Source organism: Aquarana catesbeiana, linkage group LG02 (assembly GCF_042186555.1).
Source record: "Aquarana catesbeiana isolate 2022-GZ linkage group LG02, ASM4218655v1, whole genome shotgun sequence".
NCBI lineage: Eukaryota > Metazoa > Chordata > Amphibia > Anura > Ranidae > Aquarana > Aquarana catesbeiana.
Genome location: NC_133325.1, coordinates 411416775 through 411442460, shown reverse-complemented (window position 1 = coordinate 411442460; position 25686 = coordinate 411416775).

The following is a 25686-nucleotide window of genomic DNA, read 5'->3' as shown; positions in this document are numbered from 1 at the left end:
AAACCTTTATTGGGTAACTAACTGACCAGCGTCACCCGTAACACTTATACGGTGATCACTGGTGAAAGGGTTAACTAGGGGGCAATCAGGGGGTTAAAACCTTTATTAGGTAGTATATGAGGGTACCTGATGCTATAAAATGCTGACGCTGAACCTAAATACTTACCTGGCTACCTAGCGTCACCTGTGACACTAATACGGCGATCAGAAAAAAGATCGCTTAGGAACACTGGTGACAGGGGGTGATCAAGGGGTTAAACCTTTACTGGGGGGGGGTTAGGGGGGTACCCTAGACCTAAAGGGGTCTACCACTAACTGCCCTAACACTTATAACAATCACAAATGACACCAATGCAGTAATCAGTAAAAAAAAACAAAAAAAAAACTGCTATTGGTGTCACTGTGACAGGGGGTGCAGAGGGGGTGATTTGTGTGCCTGCGTGTTCTACTGTTAGTGTAGTGTTGGTGCAAACTCACTGTGATGTTTTCTCTCCTCGGAAGCCGGAACGAAAAGGCTTCACGAGGAGCGATGACATTACTTCCTCTGCTTCTGTTTACATTACAGAAGCAGAGGAAGCTACTCATTTGCCAGGAGTGATCGTGAGGGGGTGGCCATGAATCAGTGGCCTCCCCCTCAGGACGGATCGCTCCTGAAACGATGCCGACCGCCTTGGGCACCAGGGGGGACGCAATGCGCCCCCCGCCCGCGGGAGGGGAGTAACGTACCCATACATTACTCTGCCTGCCCATGCCATTCTGCCGCAGTATATCTGCGCAAGGCGGTAGGCAAGTGGTTAAAGGCTAATATGCAAGTTATTGTCATAAAAAGTGCCCCAGGGGACATGCATCAATGCAAAAAAAAGTTTTAAAAACGGCCGTTTTTTCGGGAGCAGTGATTTTAATAATGCTTAAAGTGAAACAATAAAAGTGAAATATTTCTTTAAATATCGTGCCTGGGGAGTGACTATAGTATGCCTGTAAAGTGGCACATTTAAACATTCCCGTGTTTAGAACAGTCCCTGCAGCATTTCTAAAGGAATAAAAGTAATTTAAAACTGCAATATAGATGAAAATCATTGAGAAAAATGGCATGGGCCCCCCCCCCCCCCCTTTGGGTCTGGTATGGATAATAAGGGGAACCCCACACCCAAATTTAAAAAAAAAAGGCGTGGGGCCCCCAGGCCCTATATACTCTGGACAGCAGTATACAGGCGGTCCCCGGGTTACAAACAAGATAGTGACTGTAGGTTTGTTCTTAAGTTGAATCTGTTTGTAATTTGGAACAGGTACATTTTTTAAGTGTAGCTCCAGCCAAAAAATCTATTTTTAAGCTTTTTGGATAACATCGGGAAGGGTTATCACCCCTGTAACATTTGTTTTGCTGTCTGTGCCCCTGTTCAGAAGATTTTACCTCACTTTCTGTCCCAATGACAATTGGATTTAGAAATTTTTTGGGTTATTAGGGAAACAAGGATTGGTGATAAAGCATCAGTGGAGACACCTTTTTTCCCATATTAACTCTTACAGGAGAGAATTTCCCTTTCTAGGGGTAGATTTCCTCTCACTTCTTGTTGTCTCCCTCCGTTTGTAAGTAGGGGGCGTTTGTAAGTCGGATGTTTGAAAATAGGGGACCACCTGTATATACTCTACGGCCTGCCCTATATACTCTGTGGAAAATTGGGCCTTAGGTGTTGGTGGTGCCACAACACTGTAAGCCCTCACAGTCACTCTTGGTGGGCGCAGGAACGGGCCCTGCTGTGAAATATTATATCAAGAATTGTAATTACATGCCACTGTTAAACAAGGGCAGAAAAATTGGGTCTTTGGTGGTGGTGTTGGTACCCTGAACCAAAAATATTCTTAGAAGCTATCATCATGAAGATTGAGCAGGAATAGGATAGTCACTCAGCATAATAGGATAGTCATTCAGCATAGGCAGTCTTCAAGGGATCCCACATCCATAGAAAAATCAATCGGTTACATCAGCATCAGGTGCTTGGTTGCTGGTGATCCAAGACTGATTCATTTTGATGAATGTGAGCCAATCAACAGAGTCTGTGGACAGGCGCACTCTGTGATCGGTTACAAAGCCTCCAGCAGCACTGAATGTGCGTTCAGAAAGAACGCTGGATGCAGGACAGGACAGTAGCTCAATTACATATTGAGCAAGCTCTGGCCAGTGGTCCATCCTCAAGACCTGTAACCCAGTGGATGTTCTGTTAGAAAGTCTGATCTTGCCCCTAAATATTGCACCATGTAATTCAGACGCTGGCGATGGTTGCTGGAACCGATCAGACCTTGGCACTGAAGACTGAAGAATTGTCTGAAGGCATCGGTCAGACGGCCACCTTCTCCACCGCTCTTTCTGTGACTGAACAAAGCCTCAGCAACACGTTGTCCAGCACCAGGAAATTGTAACCTCCCAGGCTCTGGAAATGCATTGCACAAACCTTTCTGCAAGGCCTCCCAAAGAAGTTTCATCCTCTGCTCCCTCTGCAAAGGCTGGATAAGTTCTGCAACCTTACCCCTGTAACGTGGATCAAGAAGGGTTCCCAGAAAGTAATGATCCTTTTCCTTGATACAACGAATCCTAGGGTCCTTTCACAGGCTTTGCAGGATCAGGGAGGCCATGCAGCGTAAGTTTGCAGAGGCATTCGATCCTGAGTCCTCTGGGTCACTAAGGATCACATGATCCGCAACCACCTCCTCCCAGCCAAGTTCAACTCCATGGGTTTCTGGGGCCTGAAAACAATTCCTTGAAGACTGCTGCTGATGCTGAGTGTTATCCTCCACCTCATTGCTGACACAATCCTCCTCCTCTTCTTCTTCCTGTGTGATCGGCGGGCCACCAGGAATACTATCAGGATAAAGGGGGCCTTGAAAGGTAAGGAAGTCCTCCTCTTCCTCCTGCTGTTTTGCCTCAAGTGCCCTGTCCATTATTCCACGTAGCGTGTGCTCCAACAGGAAGACAAGAGGGACAGTATCACTGATGCATGCACTGTCACTGCTCACCATCCTCGTGGCCTCCTCAAATGGTGACAGGACAGTGCATGAATCCTCGATCAGTAGGCACTGGCATGGTGAAAAAAAGCCAAGCTCCCCTGACCCTGTCCTGGTGCCATACTCACACAGGTACTCATTGATGGCCCTCTGCTGCATGTGCAGCCGCTGCAGCATTGCCAAAGTTGAGTTCCACCTGGTGGGCATGTCACAAATTAGGCGGTTCTTGGGCAGGTTGCATTCTCTTTGAAGGTCAGCCAGCCAAGCACTGGCGTTATATGACCGGTGGAAATGACCACAGACTTTCCTGACCTGCCTCAGGAGATCCTGTAAGCCCGGGTACCTGCTCAAGAACAGCTGCACCACCAAATTCAGGACGTGAGCCAAACAGGGAACATGGGTCAAGTGTCCCTGTTGGAGGGCAGAAAGGAGGTTGGTGCCATTGTCGCATACATATATTCCTGGCTGAAGCTGGCGCGGCATCAATCACCTCTGAGCCTGCCCCTGCAGAGCTGACAGAATCTCTACCCCAGTGTGGCTCCTGTCCTCTAAACAGACCAACTCAAGCACCACATGGCAGTGATGGGAGTAAGTCACACATGTGCAAGTCACAAGCAAGTCTCAAGTATTAACCTTCAAGTCACAAGCAAGTCCCAAGTTACTGTGGCGAAAAGCAAGCAAGTCAAGTCGAGTCCCTGCTAGAAGTCAAGCAAGTCAAGTCAAGTCATTTATTTTGGTCAAGTCACAAATTAAGTCAAAATACTGATCTACCCTGAAGCCGGGACTCGGGGGGAGCTTTCTTTTGTAGGGGATGGCTTTTGCCTAGGCCAAGACACAGCACTGGTGGTGCCAAGTCATTGCAAGTCAAATAGCCCAAGTCAAAGTCAAGTCGCAAGTCATTAGTGACAAGTCAAAGTCAAGTCGAGTCATTTATTTAATTCTGTCATGCAAGTCGTAAGTCCTCAAACAGGTGACTCGAGTCAAGTCATGTGACTCGAGTCCCCCACCTCTGCCACATGGCATCATTTTGCCTGAGTGCTTGCATAGCCCCTTGAACGCCTACGGAGCACCGCTGGTTCAGAGGACAAATCTGCAGAGGAAGAAGCCATAGAAGAAGAAGAAGAGGAGGGGGTGGCGGAGAGAGCTGTGGCAGAATCACCACTAGCATTTTGGAGGCGTGGTGGCAGAGCAAGCTCCAACAATACTGAACCCAGTATGCTGTGAAAGAAAGGTAATGTCCCTGTCCATGCCTACTTCAACAAAAGCCAGTAAGAAAACAACTGCTACCCGATCCGGCCGTGATCGGGAAGCCGAATGAAGCCCGCCTCTCCTCCCTGACGCGTTGCGTGACTGTCACGTCACTTTTGAAAAAGTGACGTGACAGTCATGCAACGCATCAGGGAGGAGAGGCGGGCTTCATTCAGCTTCCCAATCACGGCCGGATCGGGTAGCAGTTGTTTGCTTACTGGCTTTTGTTGAAATCGTTTTAAATGTAGGTGCAATACTTAGAATAAAATTGATTGTTAAAACTACTACACTATGGAGTACTTCCCCCTTTGTCTTATATTGCTGGGCTGACTGACTGGGTGACCTGAGAACGGAGTGCGGTCTGTGAGAGGAGATCCCTATAGGAATCAACACTGGGGGGAATCGTGAAATCGATATAATCATCCTTGGTTGATTTTAGGGCTGTGATCGTTCAGCCGTGAGGTGAGAGGCTGGGGAGACCACAATTATCACACACTTGGGATTTATTTTCGGCACTGGAAACTTTTTGATGAACTATTTTTTCACACACTCTAATTGGGAGTTGCATGATTTGGATTGCATCATATATGACTTGTTTATTGAAGATATCGTTTCTTATTCAAGATCTTTGTGAACTTCTTGGTTTTTCATATAAAATATTTCTATTTTTACACATCTATGTGGAATTTTGATATCAACTTTCTCTAATTGCTTATACAAAATTTTTTGAAATTTTGCATGTCACTTGGTTTTTGCTGATTTATTCACTTGATATTGCACAGATTGTTTATTTGCACATTTATTATATTTATTATTAATTTAGCATTATGTCATTTTTATCCATTATTCTATACACTCATTGATGCTGCACTTATCTATTGACATATTTATTTAGTACGCCCTGGCTAGGGTTTATTTTTTAGGACTTCTGATCGTTCTTTCACCTATTAATTTTCCCTCCTAGTTTTTTTAATTTTTTTGCGAAACTTCTTTTTTACTCCTTTTGTAACCCACCGGGGAGTGGGTGAGGTTATATTCATTTCTTTGATGTAACATTGGCTTATTATAACCTTTGGTTGCACAATGTAATGGAAGAGCAAGGTTAAACACAATTATTATTGGACTTTCGGTTATGAATTTCCTGAATACTTGGTTGCTTTACAACTTTGGTTGATTCTACTATTTATTATTGTCTGATTGTAGTAAGTGCCGCATATTTCAAAATATCACAATTCTTCTGATCCTATTAGTACTGCAGGCAGCTGCAGTATTTAGAAGTTAGTGTAGTGCGTCCTCTGCACAGTGTGCACCTAAAGCTACCTGAAGAAAATTGGTGGTGTTCTTCTGATCCTATTAGTACCGCAGGCAGCTGCAGTATTTACATTTAGTGTAGTGCGTCCTCTGCACAGTGAGCACCTAAAGCAACCTAAAGAAAATTGGTGGAGTCCTTCTGATCCTATTAGTACCGCAGGCAGCTGCAGTATTTACAGTTAGTGCAGTGCGTCCTCTGCACAGTGTGCAACTAAAGCTACCTGAAGAAAATTGGTGGTGTTCTTCTGATCCTATTAGTACCGCAGGCAGCTGCAGTATTTACAGTTAGTGTAGTGCGTCCTCTGCACAGTGGGCACCTAAAGCTACCTGAAGACAATTGCTGTTGTTCTGATCCTATTAATACCACAGACAGGCAGCTACAGTATTTACGGTTAGTGTACTGTGTCCTCTGCACAGTGTGCACCTAAAGCTACCTGAATAAAATTGGTGGTGTTCTTCTGATCCTATTAGTACCACAGACAGGCACAGAAACATCTTCGGGAGGCCTTGCAGAAAGGTTTGTGCAACGCGTTTCCAGAGCCTGGGAGGTTACAATTTCCTGGTCCTCCTGCACAACGTGTTGCTGAGGCTTCGGTCAGTCACAGAAGGAGCGGTGGAGAAGGTGGCTGTCTGACTCATGCATTCAGACAATTTTTTAGTCCGCAGTGCCAAGGTCTGACCAGTTCCAGCAACCATCGCCAGCGTCTGAGTCACATGGTGCAGGATTACCTGGGGGCAAGATCAGACTTGGACACCTTTCCCACCGAAAATCCTCTGGGTTACTGGGTCTTGAGGATGGATCACTGGCCAGAGCTTGCACAGTATGCAATGGAGCTACTGGCCTGTCCTGCATCCAGCATTCTTTCGGAACACACATTCAGTGCTGCTGGGGGCTTCATAACCGATCACAGGGTCCACCGAATCGGTCGATCAGCTGACCTTCATGAAAATAAATCGGATTTGGATCACCAGTTACCGAGCACCTGATGCTGATGTAACCGATTGATTTTTTTTTATGTGAGATCCGTTCAAGACTGCCTATGCTGATGCTGAGTAACTATCCTTTTATGCTGAGTCACAACCCTCTTCCTCCTCAATTTTCATGCTGATAGCTTGTAAGAACATTTTTGGTTCTGGGCACCGCCACCAGTGCTCAAGGCCCAATTTTTCAGCCCCTGTTTAACAGCGGCGTGTAATTACAATTTTTGATGCAATACTTTGCAGCAGTGCTCATTCCTGCGCTCCAACTAGAGTATCTGTGAGGAGTTGCAGTGTTGTGGCACCAGCACCACCACCAAAGGCCAAATTTTTCTGCCCCTGTTCAACAGGTGCATGTAATTAGAATTCTTGATATAATATTTCACAGCAGGGCCCGTTCCAGTGCCCTCCAAGAGTAACTGTGAGGTCTTACAGTGTTGTGGCACCAGCACCATCACCACCACCACCACCACCAAAGGCCCAATTTTTCTGCCCCTGTTCAACAATGGTATGTAATTACAAGGGAAATTCTCTCCTGTAAGAGTTAATATGGGAAAAACGTGTCTCCTCTTCACTGATGCTTTATCACCAATCCTTGTTTCACTAAAAACCCCAAATTTTCAAAAAACATTTGTCATTGGGACAGAAAGTGAGGTGAAATCTTCTGAAGAGGTGCACAGACAGCAAAACAAATGTTACAGGGGTGATAACCCTTCCCTATGTTTTCCAAAAAGCTTAAAAATAGATTTTTTTTGGGTGGAGCTACACTTTAAAAATGTACCAGTTCAAAATTACAAACAGATTCTATTTAACAACAAACCTACAGTCCCTGTCTATTTGCACCGCCTGTATACTGCTATTCAGAGTATATAGGGCCTGGGGGCCCCACGCCTTTCCTTTTTTTAATTTGGGTGCGGGGTTCCCCTTAATATCCATACAAGACCCAAAGGGCCTGGTAATAGACTTGGGGGGTACCCATGCCGTTTGTTTCACTGATTTTCATCCATATTGCCGGGACCCGACATTACATTAAAGCTGCAAGCAGTTATAAATGACTTTTATTCCTTTTAAAAATGTCATTTTGTGCAGGGACTGTTCTAAGCATGGGAAACACGTGCCACTTTACAGGCATACCACAGACACCCCCAAGTACGATATTTAAAGGAATATTTCATTTTTTTTTCACTTTAAGCATTATTAAAATCACTGCTCCCGAAAAAATTTGCGTTTTTAAAACTTTTTTTTGCATTGATACATGTCCCCTGGGGCAGGACCCGGGTCCCCAAACCCTTTTTAGGATAATAACTTGCATATTAGCCTTTAAAATGAGCACTTTTGATTTTGAACGTTCGCGTCCCATGGACTTTAATGAGGTTCTAAAGTTCGTACAAACTTTCGCTCCGTTCGCAGGTTCTGGTGCAAACCGAACCGGGGGGTGTTCGGCTCATCTCTAATCCACACCAACAACACACTACACAGGGCCGATGTGCAGGCAGCCTTATATAGTGTGGGGCATGGACTTAGTCCTCCTGAGCCATAATTGGCCAAAGCCACCCTGCCAATTAAGGCTCTCTTAGCTGAGGGCGCTGGGATTGGCCAAAGCTTGCAGGTCATGGTGCATGCTTTGGCCAATCATCATACAGCAGTGCACTGAGATCTCACAGTGTATTATGGGGCGTTACGCGGCACTTGAATTTGCCGCAAACGCCCCATAATATTTGTTTTTCGCTGAACGGGCGAACACCCGATGTTCGAGTCAAACTCATGTTCGACCCGAACATAAAGCTTATCCTTATCAGCTACAGAGCAACCCTTGTGGTAATCCCACATAGCCTACCATAAAAACATTTGTCATGTCCCGTTGACCAGCCACCTTAAATATAAAAGCCAGCCCAGCCAACTTCTGAGACATAGAAGAGACAGAAACACCACGTTCGAAATTCCTACCAATAAAATAAAGCAAAATGTGTAACCCATCCTCATCCCGATAGCATCCCCCGACTTCACTCACCAAGTCCCTCCATTCCTTCCATACCCTGCCATATGAAGTCCAAGTAGATACAGATAATGAATTACGAATTAAGAATTGGGAAGTGGCAATGCAATGCTCCACAGTCGGTCGGGGCATGGAATCCCGCACTACTCCGCTTTGGGTGCCAAACTACGGAATCTATCCCACTGGAAACGAGACAAAGCATCAGCCACTGAGTTATCAATTCCCGGGACATGCACAGCAGACACAAAACAATTAAGACGTAAACAAGCAAGAACCAGGTGGTGAAGCAAGCGGACAACAGCAGGAGAATAAGCCATAATACTATTAATGACCTGTACCGCCCCCAAATTGTCACAATGAAACACGTTTATTCTTAAATTCTGGACCCCACAACTTCACTGACAACACAACAGGAAACAATTCAAGGGCCACCAAATTACACACCAAACCCACCTCCTTCCATTCCAATGACCAACACCCAGCACTCCACTGACCACGGAAATAGGCCCCATAACCTGCCGAGCCTGCTGCATCAGTAAACAACCCCATATAAAATGGATTGAATGACTCGATAGTCCTCATAACAATACAGCACCTCATCCCAATAGTATAAATACAGTGAACAAAGAGAGGATTAAGGGATTATCACGATGCCAGCCAATAATTGAAATACCGTATTATAAAATAACAATAGTTTATTCACATATAATTAAAAAAAGGTATATGAACATACATATCAAGGGTGTGGGCAATACAAAAATTGCACATACAGATAAAAGCCAACTGAGCAATTGTATCACACAAACCCGCCTATGGCGTGATGGCAAGTCATGTGAGCAGGTATATGAAGTCCTACATGTTTCGCCTACATAGGCTTCCTCAGGGACAGTTGGTAATACCTGTGCTCTTATCTTGGAGTTCTATAACAAAGAGTGACAATGATCAAACAGTACAATGACAACAATTATAATTACAAAGTTGTATGAAAATGATAGAGTGCCATGTGAATGTCATGCATGACCACAAATCCTCCCAAAACACATTCACCGGTGTCAATGCCCCATCTACCAAGCATCCCAGGACCCACCCAGTATTAGCCCACAGGGCACACTCAGACCCACCCAGACCACCGATGGAAAATTACCTACCAATGGGTACCCAGTGGGTAGGCGTGGGAACTCCAAGGCGGATACAAGGGCTATAGACACAGTAGAAGGCTGCAGGGGGCGAAAAAGGACCTGGAAGAAGAAATTGCCAATATAAATGAATGAAGAGATTATGGCACAGTGCCCAAAGAGTTTTGGATACACAAGCCGACAATATATAGGGCTAACATAGCCTCAAGAAAATACTTACTAATTGTACAAAGCAATAGGGGAAGGGAAAGGAACAGGGCACCCAAAATGCTGGCTTATTTAAGACACGAATGGCAGGTGGAAGTCACTCTAAACAAAAAATGAAAAAATAAAAAATATAAGTAAAAATCAGATAAATAAATACATGGCTGGGTTTCAAAAAACATTTACTGCATAGCTATTATTGCACAGCCTATTCATATGCCCAATAATGGTCCACTCACCAAAGGAATCCACTCTTGCTAATAGAATATTAAAGAGCCAATGGAATAAGGAATGGTAAAAGCAGTTTCATAGACCATTGCTCTGCAAGAAAGCAAAACAAAACAGTATGATAAGGCAAAAAGGAGATCCAAGGGAATCGCACCACTTCCTTATTCCATTGGCTCTTTAATATTCTATTAGCAAGAGTGGATTCCTTGGTGAGTGAGCCATTATTGGGCATATGCATAGGCTGTGCAATAATAGCTATGCAGTAAATGTTTTTTGAAACCCAGCCATGTATTTATTTATCTGATTTTTACTTATATTTTTTATTTTTTCATTTTTTGTTTAGAGTGACTTCCACCTGCCATTCGTATCTTAAATAAGCCAGCATTTTGGGTGCCCTGTTCCTTTCCCTTCCCCTATTGCTTTGTACAATTAGTAAGTATTTTCTTGAGGCTATGTTAGCCCTATATATTGTCGGCTTGTGTATCCAAAACTCTTTGGGCACTGTGCCATAATCTCTTCATTCATTTATATTGGCAATTTCTTCTTCCAGGTCCTTTTTCGCCCCCTGCAGCCTTCTACTGTGTCTATAGCCCTTGTATCCGCCTTGGGGTTCCCACGCCTACCCACTGGCTACCCATTGGTAGGTAATTTTCCATCGGTGGTCTGGGTAGGTCTGAGTGTGCCCTGTGGGCTAATACTGGGTGGGTCCTGGGATGCTTGGTAGATGGGGCCTTGACACCGGTGAATGTGTTTTGGGAGGATTTGTGGTCATGCATGACATCCACATGGCACTCTATCATTTTCATACAACTTTGTAATTATAATTGTTGTCATTGTACTGTTTGATTATTGTCACTCTTTGTTATAGAACTCCAAGATAAGAGCACAGGTATTACCAATTGTCCCTGAGGAAGCCTATGTAGGCGAAACATGTAGGACTTCATATACCTGCTCACATGACTTGCCATCATGCCATAGGCGGGTTTGTGTGATACAATTGCTCAGTTGGCTTTTTATCTGTATGTGCAATTTTTGTATTGCCCACACCCTTGATATGTATGTTCATATACCTTTTTTTAATTATATGTGAATAAACTATTGTTATTTTATCATATGGTATTTCAATTATTGGCTGGCACCATGATAGTCCCTTAATCCTCTCTTTTTTCAACCCCATATAAAAGTTTGAAAGTGCTTGCTCTAACCAAAGAAAATGATCAATTATAGGATGCCAGAAAAGAATCCCAAATCTGCAAGTCTTCCCGATGCTCCCGCACCAAACGAATATAATGATGTGGTGCCCTGATGCCAGCAGTAGCTGCCGCCAGTAGTCCACAAAAAACACACCCCATGAGCATAATGCGGCAAGCAAAATTCAACTTGCCCAAGTGAGATTGTAAATCCTTAAGCTGAGTTTTTTTGTTCTGCATGGCTGCAGAGCAAACTGTCCCCTTCAGATCAGTAAGCTTATCCAAAGGCAAACGGCATTCCATCACCATGGTATCAATGACAATACCCAAAAAACACAATTCCGTGACCGGGCCCTCAGTCTTGCCTGCGGGCAAAGGGACACCAAAAAACTAAAAAATATGCTGGACTGTAGCCAACAGGGAAGCACATATAGTACTGTCCGCAGGACCTATACACAAGAAATCATCCAAATAATGGATGACGGAAGCTGAAACGTCACGAACCGCCCATTCTAACAAACTGAACTTTTCAAACAGCGAACAAGAAATGGCACAACCCATGGGTATACACCTATTGATAAAAAAAAAAACACCCTTGCCAATGACAGCTGAGCAAGAGGCAACAATCAGGATGCACAGGTAACAAACGAAAGGCCGCCTCAATATCAGTCTTCACCAATAATGACCCCTGACCATACTGGCGCACCCACGATACCCACGTGGGTATCGTGGGTACCCACGGTCGTAATGTCCTTGGTGGGGAGCCCAATGCAGTAGCCATGCAGCTATCATGCCCTTACCAGAGTGTACTACATGGTCAATAGTTTCATGGAGAAATGCCTCATATGGTTGCCAGGTCCCTGGCAGAGGGGCCCTGTAGAGTGCATTATGAGGATTCCTTGTACCTGGTAAAGTGTCTGTCATGTTTAGCAAGATCTCTGACATCTTGTGAGAGAGCTAGCAGCCATAGGTGGCAGAGTTATGTGACAGAAATGTAAATTTGCATAATCCTAGAAGTCACTCCTAGTAAAACTTGTGCTGCATGCTACTTGTTGGATACTGACACTAGTGCTCAGTGCTCTAAACACAGAAAAACTTAGCCGGACCATACCATTGTTTCTTGACTTGGGGAATAAATTAATATATTATGGACCAAGGTAATTTGGGAATAAAGCCAGCACGGGGGTGGTAGGGGGTCTAAAGTCCACAGCGCAGGTGCAGCAGCTAGGCTCAAAATCCCTGCAGGCAGATCTGATTTCTGTGAATAATCAGATCTGCCAATCCAATTGAGTACCTACCCGATGCATAGAATGTTTGCTATGAGCAGACTAAAGAGGAGATTTACTAAAACTGGTTCACAAAGAATCTAGTGCAGCTGTGCATAGTAACCAATCAGCTTCTAGGTTTTATTATCAAAGCTTGATTGAACAAGCTGAAGTTAGAAGCTAATTGGTTACTATGCACAACTGCACCAAATTTTGTGTGCAACAGTTTTAGTAAGTCTCCCCCTAAGCCTTGGATAGGCACTCAATTGAGGTGGCCTAGTTCCTATGTTTGGGAGGCAGGCATTTTGAAAGACACTAAGTGGTTGATTTACTAAAACTGGTGCACTCAAAATCTGGTGCAGCTGTGCATGGTAGCCAATCAATGTCTTACTTCAGCTTGTTAAATTAAGCTTTAAACAATAAAACTTGGATGCTGATTGGTTTATATGCAGATCTGCACCAGATTTTACACTCTCCAGTTTTAGTAAATAACCCCCTAAGGCTCCGTTGAGGCTCGGTTCACACCTAAACCAGCCGTGGATCGCACAGGAATGCTGTGCGTGCCTGTTTTCCATTTCAGGGACGAATCAGGGCCGAATCTTTGCCTGAATTCGGCCCTGAAATGAAGCTGAAGACACACAGCGTTTCCATGCAGTCCACTCCGCAGCCGCCCCGGAGATATGTGAACCGGCTCCATAGAGAGCTGGTCACATTCTCCTGCTATGCGAATTGGCATGTGAACCCAGCCTTACACTTGTACGACTCCACAGTTGCACCGACTTTGGAATGCAACTTGGATACAACTTTGACTAGTGATAATGGAAAACAGTTGCATTTTAAGGGGAACCCTGCGCCAACATTAAAAAAAAATGGCTTAGGGGCCCCCTCAAAATCCATACCAGACCCTTTTTCGAGCATGCAACCTGGCAGGCCACAGGAAAAGAGGGGGGACGAGAGAGCTCCCTGCTGAACCATACTAGGCCACATGCCCTCAACATGGGGAGGGTGCTTTGGGGGCCTCATCCCCACAACCCTTGCCCAGTGGTTGTGGGCGTATGCGAGCGGGGGGCTTATCCGAATCTGACCCCCAGATCCCGGCCTCCCCCATGTGAAATGGTAATGGGGTACGATGTACCCCTACCATTTCACAAAAAAAGTGTCAAAATGGTAAAAAAAGACAATAGCCGATTTTTGACAATTCCTTTATTAATAATGTCTTCTTCTTTCCCCCGCTTCTTCCTGCATCTTCTTCTGGTTTTCCTTCGGTTTTCTCCTTCTTCCTCCATCTTCTTCTTCCCCGCTTCTTCCTCCATCTTCCTCTGCTTCTTCCTCAGGTCTTCTCCATCTTCATCTCCTCTGACTTCTTCTTCCCTGCTATGTCCTCTGGACGATCCACCTCAATGGGAGGCTCCTGCAGTGTGACGCTTCTGTGCTTGTGACAGTTCTTATATAACTGAGGGCGGGGCCATCTGGTGACCCCGCCCCCTCTGACACTCTCCTCTTTTTGGCACATTGCATTCGTCTTTTCTCTCCCATTTCTCTAAGAATTGCTGTCATCTACCGGCCCCCTGGACCAGTATCAGCCTTTCTTGATGACTTCTCTGCCTGGCTACCCTACTTTCTCTCTTCTGAAATCCCCACAATTATTCTTGGGGACTTCAACATCCCTTTCAACACTAACACTACTATTACTTCTAAACTTCTCAGTCTAACCTCATCGCTTGACCTGAAGCAATGGATACAGGCTCCTAGCCACTCCAACGGCAACACCTTTGACCTTGCCTTCTCCTATCTGTGCACTCTGTGCAACCTTTCCAACAATCCACTCCCACTCCCACTCTCTGATCACCACCTTATTAGTTTTGCTCTCTCCTTGTCTTCCACCTCTTCTCCCTCCAACCTCCTAACAATTACACGTAGAAACCTTCGCCACCTCAACCCTTCTCTTCTCTACTCTGCTACTGGTCACCTCTATGACAAAATCTCACCTCTGTCCTGCCCCAACCTAGCTACTTTCATCTACAACAGCTAACTGTCTTCCTCCCTAGACAAGCTTGCCCCCCTCACTACACGCAGAATTAGGCCCCGACTGCTACAACCCTGGCAAACAGATGACACCAGAAGTCTCAGAAAATGTAGCCGCGCTCTTGAGCGCCTGTGGCATAAGACTAAGACCCAGGAAGACTTCACACAATATAAATCTGCCCTCCTAAAATACTACTCCTGCCTTCACACTGCCAAACAGACCTGCTTTATCACACTCATTAACACCCTCTCATCCAGTCCACGTCAACTCTTCTCTACCTTCAACACTCTACTCTGTCCTCCACTGCCTCCACCCACCAACTCACTCACTGCCCAGGAGATTGCCAATCACTTCAAAACTAAGATTGATACAATTCATGAGGAGATCGCCAATGCGCAAAAACCTCCCCCATGCAACACCCCATGTCCACAGACACAATCATTACTTCCCTCATTTAACCCTGCTACTATTACTGAGGTTGCTAAACTTTTATCTAGCACTCATCTAACCACTTGCCCCCTGGATCCTGTTCCCTTGCAAATGCTACGCTCACCCTCTGACTCGATTCTACGCTCTCTAACTCACATTTTCAACCTCTCCCTCTCTTGTGGCATTGTCAGGAGGCACAAGCCGCCTCCGTCCGCCGGGCTCCACGGCGCATGCGCGGAGGACTCACGCTGCGCCGTGCACTCGTTCGCGGCCCAGCTGTGCGGCGCGCGCGGGTGCACGGCGGTCCCCGTGTGCGCGCCGTGGCCGTGCGGGTGCCCGGCGGCGCGTCACGCTGACGCGCTCGCCGGTGGGCTACTTCTGACGGCTCCAGCGCCCAGTCGGGTTGCTGGTTAGTCGTCAGCTGTGCCCTGTCCTGTACCCAGTTTCCTTGTTATACTCCCTGTGATACTCTCTCTGCCTGTTGATACCCCCAGACCTCTGCTAGTTTACGGATACCCTCTCTGCCTGCCGGATACCCCCAGACCTCTGCTAGTTAACGGATACTCTCTCTGCTTGCTGGATACCCTGACCTCTGCTAGTTTAACGGATACTCTCTCTGCTTGCTGGATACCCTGACCTCTGCTAGTTAAACGGATACTCTCTCTGCTTGCTGGATACCCTGACCTCTGCTAGTTAAACGGACACTCTCTCTGCCTGCTGAATACCTCTGACCTCTGCTTGTTTTACGGATACCCCTTGTCTGCCTGACACCCCTGATCTCAGCCTGTTACACGGACTTGCTCTGGCCAGTTACCCCAGTTTCAGCTAACCACTTGTTTGCAGCTTCTCCTGTGTCCACAGTTACTCGGACTTCCTTCAGGAATCCAGTCCCTTCCGGAAGCCCGTGCCTCCGCGTGCCCCCAACTCCCTGTATCATCTCCAGGGGTCGGGTGCGCGTGGTCGTAAGGGCGAGCCGCTCTCGGCATCTCGGCCTCGGTGAGTATAGTCCCCGACAGTACTAACCAGCCAGATGTCTGAGGCCGACAGAGCGCGCTCTCCTTTGGAGATCCTGTGCCAACAGGTCTCCACCCTGGCCGACTCAGTCCAGAAGCTACAGGAGGGGTATGCTCAAGTTGACAGCCGCCTCCAACAGATTGCTGGAGTACTTCCTTCCGCCACTGCAGTTCCGGCACCCAGCAATGAAGGGGCACTCCCCCAGGCCGCCGCCAGCCCTACCGTTGTCATGGCACTTCCTGAACCCAGGGTCCCTACGCCCGAACGGTTCTCCGGAGACCGTAAAAGATTCAGGTCTTTTAAAAACGCCTGTTCGCTTTACTTTGCCCTTCAGCCCCGGACATTTGCATCAGAGATCGTCAAAGTGGGTTTTGCTATCTCACTACTGTCAGAGGAACCTCAGGACTGGGCTCATGGCTTAATGGAACAGGGAAGTCCTATGTTAAATTCCATAGACACCTTCTTCGAGGGTATGTCCCAACTCTATGATGATCCGCAACGGAAGGCTACCGCTGAAGCCACTCTCCACCACTTGTCCCAAGGAAGAAGACCCATCGAAGATTATACGGTGGAATTCCGCAAGTGGGCGGCCGACACAAATTGGAACGAGCCGGCTCTCCGCTACCAGTACCGTCAAGGCTTGTCTGAACTCCTCAAAGATGAGCTAGCCAGGATGGAGACCCCGGAGACCTTGGAAGAGCTCATTCAAGCAGCCACGAAGCTGGATAGGCGCTTGCGTGAACGTCGCTCGGAGCGGTTTCAGGGTCCACGCCCTACGTGGACGCCGTTTAGAACTCCATCCACGCCACCACCGTCTGCCACAACACCTCCTGAAGCTGAGCCCATGCAGCTAGGCCTGGTCCGGGCCCCGCTAACTTCGGAAGAAAGGCAACGCAGACGACAGTCCAATCTGTGTCTGTACTGCGGGGGAGCGGGACACTTCCTGCGCAATTGTCCAATAAGGCCCAGTAAGTTCCTTCAGCCTAGATTAATGAATCATCTGGATAACAATGCTCCAAAATCTTATGTGATGTTGTCTGTTTCCTTGCAGCTGCCGGAAGGGGAGTCTCGCCTACCCGCCATCATTGATTCAGGGGCCTGTAGCTGCTTCATGGATGCAGCCTTGGCCCGCAGCCTCCGTATCCCCTTGCAAACAAAGGCCCAAGGCTTACAAGTGCATCTAGCCGATGGCTCTCTTCTCAGTTCAGGTCCCATCACCCAGGAGACCCAGCCTATCTTAGTAATCACCGATTCCGGGCATCAGGAATTCCTACGGCTCGACCTCATCCATTCTCCCATCTTCCCAGTCATCCTTGGCCTGCCTTGGTTACAAGCTCATGATCCGCAGATCCAATGGAGCTCCAAGATGGTGTCCTTCTCCTCTCCATACTGCTTGGAGCATTGCCTCCCTCTAACCCCGAAGGTCTGTGCCACGGTTACTGCCTCGTCAGACAACCTTCAACAGATCCCCTCTGAATATCTGGAGTTCCAGGAGGTCTTTAATAAACAAATGGCTGACCGCCTACCACCTCATCGGCCTTATGACTGTCCGATCGACCTGTTGCCGGGATCCGTGATTCCGTTCGGTCGTATATTCCCTCTCTCCGAGACCGAACTGGAGGCGCTCAGACAGTACATCGATGTGAATCTGGAAAAGGGGTTTATCCGTCCTTCATCCTCACCTGCTGGAGCAGGAATATTCTTCGTCGGGAAGAAAGATGGGTCCCTTAGACCTTGTGTGGACTACCGGCAGCTCAACAATATCACCATTAAGAATAGATACCCATTACCACTCATCCCGGAGCTATTCCAACGATTTCGATCTGCTAGGGTCTTTTCCAAACTAGACCTGCGGGGTGCCTATAACCTTGTTAGAATCAGAGCCGGGGATGAATGGAAGACAGCGTTCAGATCCAGGTTTGGACACTTCGAGTATCTGGTGATGCCATTCGGGCTATGCAATGCTCCAGCCACATTCCAGCACCTAGTAAACGACATATTCCGAGAATACCTGGATGACTTCCTTGTCGTTTACCTGGATGACATACTCATTTTCTCTCCTACGATTGAGTTACACCGGGGGCATGTCAAGAAGGTCCTTACTATACTAAGACAGCACAAGCTTTATCTAAAGATGGAGAAATGCGAATTCGAGAGATCAGTGGTACAATTCCTGGGGTTCATCATATCGGCCGGCGGAATCGCAATGGATCCCCAAAAGATACAGGCCATCCAAGATTGGCCAGCTCCATCTGATAAAAAGGGGGTTCAACGCTTCATAGGTTTTGCTAACTTTTATCGGAGATTCATTGTCGGATTCTCGACCATTGTAGCACCCATCACCCAGCTAACCCGTCAGCACAACCTTTTCCGGTGGAGTGAGGCCGCACAAGAGGCTTTTTCGAAATTAAAGAATTTGTTCAGTTCGGCTCCAATTCTTTGCCATCCTGATCCTGCTCAACCATATGTTTTGGAGGTGGACGCTTCAGAAATTGCCACAGGAGCAATTCTCTCTCAGAGACAAGGGCCCAAGGCTATCCTTCACCCTGTTGCATTCGCTTCCCGGAAGCTCAGCCCGCCCGAGCTAAACTATGATGTAGGTGACAGGGAGTTGCTGGCCATAAAGTTTGCGCTTGAAGAATGGAGGTATCTGCTCGAAGGTGCATTACATCCGGTAATGATATTTACAGACCATAAGAACCTGGAGTACTTACGGACAGCAAAGCGATTAAGACCTAGACAAGCCCGCTGGGCCCTCTTTTTCTCCCGCTTCAACTTCCATATATCCTATAGACCCGGTTCAAAGAATGGAAAGGCAGACGCACTCTCACGGATGTTCTCGGCAGAGTCCCAGGCGTCAGAACCTGGTACTATCCTGTCTTCCCAAAACTTCCTTGGGGTGGCACAAGTGGATTTGATGTCATCCATCAAATCATCATCCAACTCTTGCACGGAACCAGAGGTGCAGTCCCTGAAGAGAAATGGTAACTTCTTCTGGATCCGTGGAAAAATTTTTGTACCTCAGGAGACACGGTCACTAACCCTCCAGATGTGCCACGACCATAGACTCGCAGGGCATTTTGGAGTGAGGAAAACGTCTGAGCTGGTTTCCCGTTCCTTTTGGTGGCCTGGGTGGAGACAGGATTGCAAGAGGTATGTGGCATCCTGCCCTCCGTGTCAGCGGAACAAGGGGCGAAACACCAAGTCCTGGGGTTTACTAAGACCCCTACCGATCCCTGAACGACCATGGTCTGACGTCTCCATGGACTTCATAGTAGACCTGCCAGCCTCGGGGGGCTTTACCACTATTTTTGTCGTGGTTGACCGTCTCTCCAAGATGGCCCATTTTTTGCCCATGAAAGGCACCCCCTCGGCCTTAGAAACTGCCAATATTTTTTTCAAGGAAATCATCAGACTCCATGGCGTACCAAAGAACATCGTATCGGACAGGGGTGTACAATTTACGTCCAAATTCTGGAGGGAGCTTTGCAAAGCCTTAAATATCAAAGTCTGCCTCTCATCAGCCTACCATCCTCAGAGTAACGGCCAAACGGAGAGGACGAACCAGACCCTAGAGCAATATCTGCGATGCTTCTGCTCGGGATCCCAAGATGACTGGGCAAGCCTTCTCCCATACGCTGAATTTGCGTATAACAATTCTGTTCACACCGCTACTAACCAAACGCCTTTCTGGGCAAATTGTGGTTTTCATCCCACCTTCCTGTCCAACAATGTTCCCGAAATAGCAGTCCCTGCCGTGCATGACAGAGTGACCTCCTTACAGGCAAATTTCCGAAGAATTCAGGACATGTTGCTGAGGGCTCAAACGGATTACAAGGAGCAATATGACCGAGGCAGGGGAAAAGATCCAACCTTTAAACTTGGAGAAGAAGTCTGGTTATCCACTACTAACCTTAAACTATCCGTGCCTTCACGGAAATTGGGACCCAAGTTTATTGGTCCTTTCCCCATCAAAAGGATTATCAACCCTGTGGCTATGGAGCTAGCATTACCAAAGACTTATAGGATCCACCCTGTCTTCCACGTGTCCTTACTGAAGCCTGTGGTGGACAACACCTTTCCGGAAAGAGGGGAACCTCCTCCACCACCAGTTAGGGTGGATGGTGAGAATGAATTTGAGGTGGAGTCCATCCTTAACTGTAGGAAGAAGGGCAGACAACTGCAGTATTTGATCCAGTGGAAGGGTTATCCACCTGAGGACAACTCTTGGGAACCTGCAAGGAACCTACATGCACCACGCTTAATTCAAGCCTTCCACCGAGACCACCCGGAAGTAATGTCCAGTCTGGGCGTTCAGTGTCCGCCCTTAGGAGGGGGGCACTGTCAGGAGGCACAAGCCGCCTCCGTCCGCCGGGCTCCACGGCGCATGCGCGGAGGACTCACGCTGCGCCGTGCACTCGTTCGCGGCCCAGCTGTGCGGCGCGCGCGGGTGCACGGCGGTCCCCGTGTGCGCGCCGTGGCCGTGCGGGTGCCCGGCGGCGCGTCACGCTGACGCGCTCGCCGGTGGGCTACTTCTGACGGCTCCAGCGCCCAGTCGGGTTGCTGGTTAGTCGTCAGCTGTGCCCTGTCCTGTACCCAGTTTCCTTGTTATACTCCCTGTGATACTCTCTCTGCCTGTTGATACCCCCAGACCTCTGCTAGTTTACGGATACCCTCTCTGCCTGCCGGATACCCCCAGACCTCTGCTAGTTAACGGATACTCTCTCTGCTTGCTGGATACCCTGACCTCTGCTAGTTTAACGGATACTCTCTCTGCTTGCTGGATACCCTGACCTCTGCTAGTTAAACGGATACTCTCTCTGCTTGCTGGATACCCTGACCTCTGCTAGTTAAACGGACACTCTCTCTGCCTGCTGAATACCTCTGACCTCTGCTTGTTTTACGGATACCCCTTGTCTGCCTGACACCCCTGATCTCAGCCTGTTACACGGACTTGCTCTGGCCAGTTACCCCAGTTTCAGCTAACCACTTGTTTGCAGCTTCTCCTGTGTCCACAGTTACTCGGACTTCCTTCAGGAATCCAGTCCCTTCCGGAAGCCCGTGCCTCCGCGTGCCCCCAACTCCCTGTATCATCTCCAGGGGTCGGGTGCGCGTGGTCGTAAGGGCGAGCCGCTCTCGGCATCTCGGCCTCGGTGAGTATAGTCCCCGACAGGCATCTTCCCAAACTCTCTTAAACATGCGCTAGTCACCCCCATACTAAAAAAGCCCTCACTGGATCCCACCAATCTCAACAACTTACGTCCCATCTCCTTACTCTCCTTCTCCTCCAAACTTCTTGAAAGACTGGTCTACAACCGACTAAGCGACCATCTGACCATGAATAAACTTCTTGATCCCCTTCAGTCCGGTTTTCGCCCTCAACACTCCACGGAAACTGCTCTCCTTAAACTCTCAAATGACCTACTAATGGCTAAAGCCAATGGACACTATTCTGTACTACTTCTCCTGGATCTCTCTGCTGCCTTTGACACAGTGGACCACCCCCTCCTCCTCAAAAAACTCCACTCCTTTGGTCTCCGTGACTGTACTCTTCGCTGGTTCTCATCCTACCTATCCCACCGCTCCTTCAGTGTCACTTACAATTCTACTTCCTCCTCTCCTCTTCCTTTTTCCGTTGGGGTCCCCCAAGGTTCTGTTCTTGGACCTCTCCTTTTCTCAATCTACACCACCTCCTTGGGTCAGTTGATTGCCTCCCAAGGCTTTAAATATCATCTCTACGCTGATGACTCCCAAATCTATCTCTCCACCCCCCAGCTCTCTCCATCTGTCTCCTCACGCATTACCAACTTACTAGCAGACATATCAGCCTGGATGTCACATCACTTTCTCAAACTCAACCTATCCAAAACCGAACTCATGATATTTCCTCCCTCAGGTGCCACTTCCCCTGATTTCCCTGTCAAGATCAACGGCTCAACTATCAACCCATCTCCCCACGCCAAGGTCCTAGGTGTAATCCTGGACTCTGAACTAACCTTTCGACCCCACATTCTATCACTATCCAAAGCTTGCCGCCTCAGTCTTCGCAACATCTCCAAGATACGCCCCTTCCTAACCAATGACACCACAAAGCTTCTAATCCACTCCCTGGTCATCTCCCGCCTCGACTACTGCAACTCCCTCCTCATTGGTTTACCTCTAAATAGGCTATCCCCACTTCAGTCCGTCATGAACGCTGCTGCCAGGCTCATCCACCACACAAACCGCTCAGCGTCTGCCACACCCCTCTGCCAATCCCTCCATTGGCTTCCACTCAGTCGCCAAATTAAATTCAAGATACTAACTATAACTTACAAAGCCATCCACAACCTGGCCCCCAGCTACATCTCTAACCTAGTCACAAAATACCAACCTAATCGTTCTCTTCGTTCCTCCCAAGACCTCCTGCTCTCAAACTCCCTTGTCACCTCATCCCATGCTCGCCTTCAGGACTTCTCCAGAGCCTCCCCCATCCTCTGGAATGCTCTACCCCAATCCGTCCGATTTTCTCCTACTTTATCCACTTTCAGACGATCCCTGAAAACTCATCTCTTCAGAGAAGCCTATCTGGCCCCCACCTAACAACTGTACATTTATCTTCTCAATCAGCACATCACCCATAGTTATTACCTCTTGTATCTCTTGACCTTCCCTCTTTGATTGTAAGCTCTAAGGAGCAGGGCCCTCTGATTCCTACTGTATCAAATTGTATTGTATTTGTACTGTCTACCCTCAAGTTGTAAAGCGCTACGTAAACTGTTGGCGCTATATAAATACTGTATAATAATAATAATAATATTTCATTTTTAGTGTTTCACTTTAAGCATTAACCCCCCTGGCGGTATTCCCGAGTCTGTCACGGGGTGGATTTTACATACCAAAAGCGGTATCCCCGAACCAGACTCGGGCTTGCATCGCAGGATCCAGGAAGAGCTTACTTACCTTGTCCCCTGGATCCTGCGATGTCTCCCCGCTGTGATCGGCGAGCCGCTGTGTCTCGCTCGATTCACAGTGCCGAGCTCCGTTCCCTGCGAGCGTTGCGACGCACAGGGACAGAGTTCGGCGGTAAATTCAAAAGTGAAACACACAGTATAGATACAGCATACTGTAATCTTACAGATTACAGTACTGTATCAAATAACTACACATCCCCTTTGTCCCTAGTGGTCTGCCCAGTGTCCTGCATGCAGTTTTATATATATAAAACTGTTCTTTCTGCCTGGAAACTGGAGATTGTCCATAGCAACCAAAACTGTCTCTTTACATCAAAAGTGGTTTTAGACCAGCTAGAAAAAAGCGATAATAAATTATAATCACTTGCAGAATTGAGCGATAGTGATTTGTGGGGAGATCCGTCATCAAACACTAAAAGTAATAAAAGCTAAAATTCTGCAACTGAGCAAATTTCAGTGTTTTTGATTTGATTACATTATTATATAATTTTTATTATTATTATATTATTATGTGTTTTAATTATTTATAGTTATTTATTATATTATAATTTTTTATTTCGTTTTTCAAACTTTATCATACCCGGGATGTCTACTAGACTCTTGTTTGGACAGATTTAAGTGAACTATTCCTAAGAATTACAGGCCTACAATATAAAACGCCAAATTTCTGTGCAAAATAATTGTACCGCTTTCAGCACCTAAAATCTGAAATAATCATACCGCCAGGGAGGTTAAGAAAATAACTGATCCCGAAAAAACGTCCGTTTAAAAAAAAAAAAAATTATTGATACATGTCCCCTGGGGCAGGGCTGGGTCCCCAAACACTTTTTATGATAATAACTTGCATATAAGCCTTTAAAATGAGCACTTTTGATTTTTCATGTTAATGTCCCATAGACTTTAACGGTGTTCCGGTGGCTTTCGAATTTGCCCCGAACACTGTATATTGTTCGGTGTTCGCAGAACATCCAAACAACCAAAGTTCGGCCCGAACTTATGCCCGGGTTGAACTGTTCGCCCATCTCTATTGGAGAGGAGAATGTTGTTCATGGTACATTCAATCTTGGAGAACTCCTCCCATCCACTCTATCAGTCTAAGGAGTACCATCAGTGACAGATTGTTACAACCCGATGCACCACATAGTGACACAGGAAATAATTTTTGATTATTATTATTATTATTATACAGGATTTATATAGTGCCAACAGTTTGCACAGCACTTAACAAAGTAAAGGCAGACATTACAATTGCATTACCATTTAGTACTGGAGCAATCAGAGGGCCCTGCTCATTGGAACTTACAATCTAAAAATGGCCATCAAGTTATATAATTCTCTGTGCGGGCTGGAGGTGAAAATTTAAATCTGGTTTATGATCAGGATTTGTATGTAGTTTTTTTAGTATGTTGGTATTATGTTAATTATTGTTTGGGGTAATGCTAGAGAAAGTGGTGTATTATTTGCATTTTGGTAGTTTGATTTTCTGTAATTTTTTTAATCTGTGTTATTTATTCTATGGTGTATTTTATTTGTATGAATGTTTTTTTAGAGTATAGTTTTAATTTGTTTTATTTGGTGCTAATTGCTGTTATTGGTAATTTTGTTGTGTCATTGGGGTTCATTTACTAAAGGCAAATAGACTGTGCACTTTGCAAACTGCATTTGCACTCAGCAAGTGCAACTGCTCCAGAGCTTAGTAAATGAGGTAAAGCATCACTATGCAAAGAATACCCAATCACGTGCAAAGGAATATTAAAAAAACAAACAGCATTTTTGCTTGCATGTGATTGGATTATGGAAGTCAGCAGAGCTTCTGCTCATTTATTAAGCTCTGGAGCAACTGCACTTTTAGAGTCTATCTGCACTTTGCAAAGTGCACAGTCTATTTGCCTTTAGTAAATCAACGCCATTGTGTCTTGTTCAGTTAATTATTGTGATCTTGTGTTATCTTTGTTGAGTGTGGCTCTGTCACAATAATTTCCCTTTGGAATTAATAAAGTATTATGATTTATGCTATATTGTACAACAGTTTGCTGGTTGCTCAGTAGTCAGTAATGACTAAATTAATGAAGTTCTTCTTGAAGACAGGCTGTGTGCAGAAAAGCATATGTAATGAAAGAGTTTCATTTTTTTTCACAAATATTTGTGTTAAAGATTTGTATGTGTCTGTTAGACTCTTGCTTGTGGTACAGTAATTAAAGCATATTCTGTGGATACAAGGACTGTGGAATTTGTTACCATGTACAGAGTGAATAGGTGCAAGTTTTAAGTCCCTCCCACAGTTAGTACAAATTGGCCACACCCACAATTCACTGAAGTGTGCACATTGTGCTGAGCATTTATTCTCCTCTGGGTACACAAGACTATAAAAAATAAAAATAAAATTATCTACAACCCTGAGGCAGTGTGAGTAATATTTCCAATCACGGGTTATGCACATTTTATAGTTTACATATGCATAAACCCAAAGAATAAAAGTTCTTCTAAGAGTGGTGTAGTGTGTATATATCATATATATATATATATATATATATATATATATATATATATATATATATATATATATGTATGTGTGTGTGTGTATATATATATATATATATGTATATGTGTGTGTATGTATGTATGTATGTATGTATATACACAGTGGGGGTTATATACTAAAGGAAAATCCACTTTGCACTGCAAGTGCACTTGAAAGTGCATTGAAA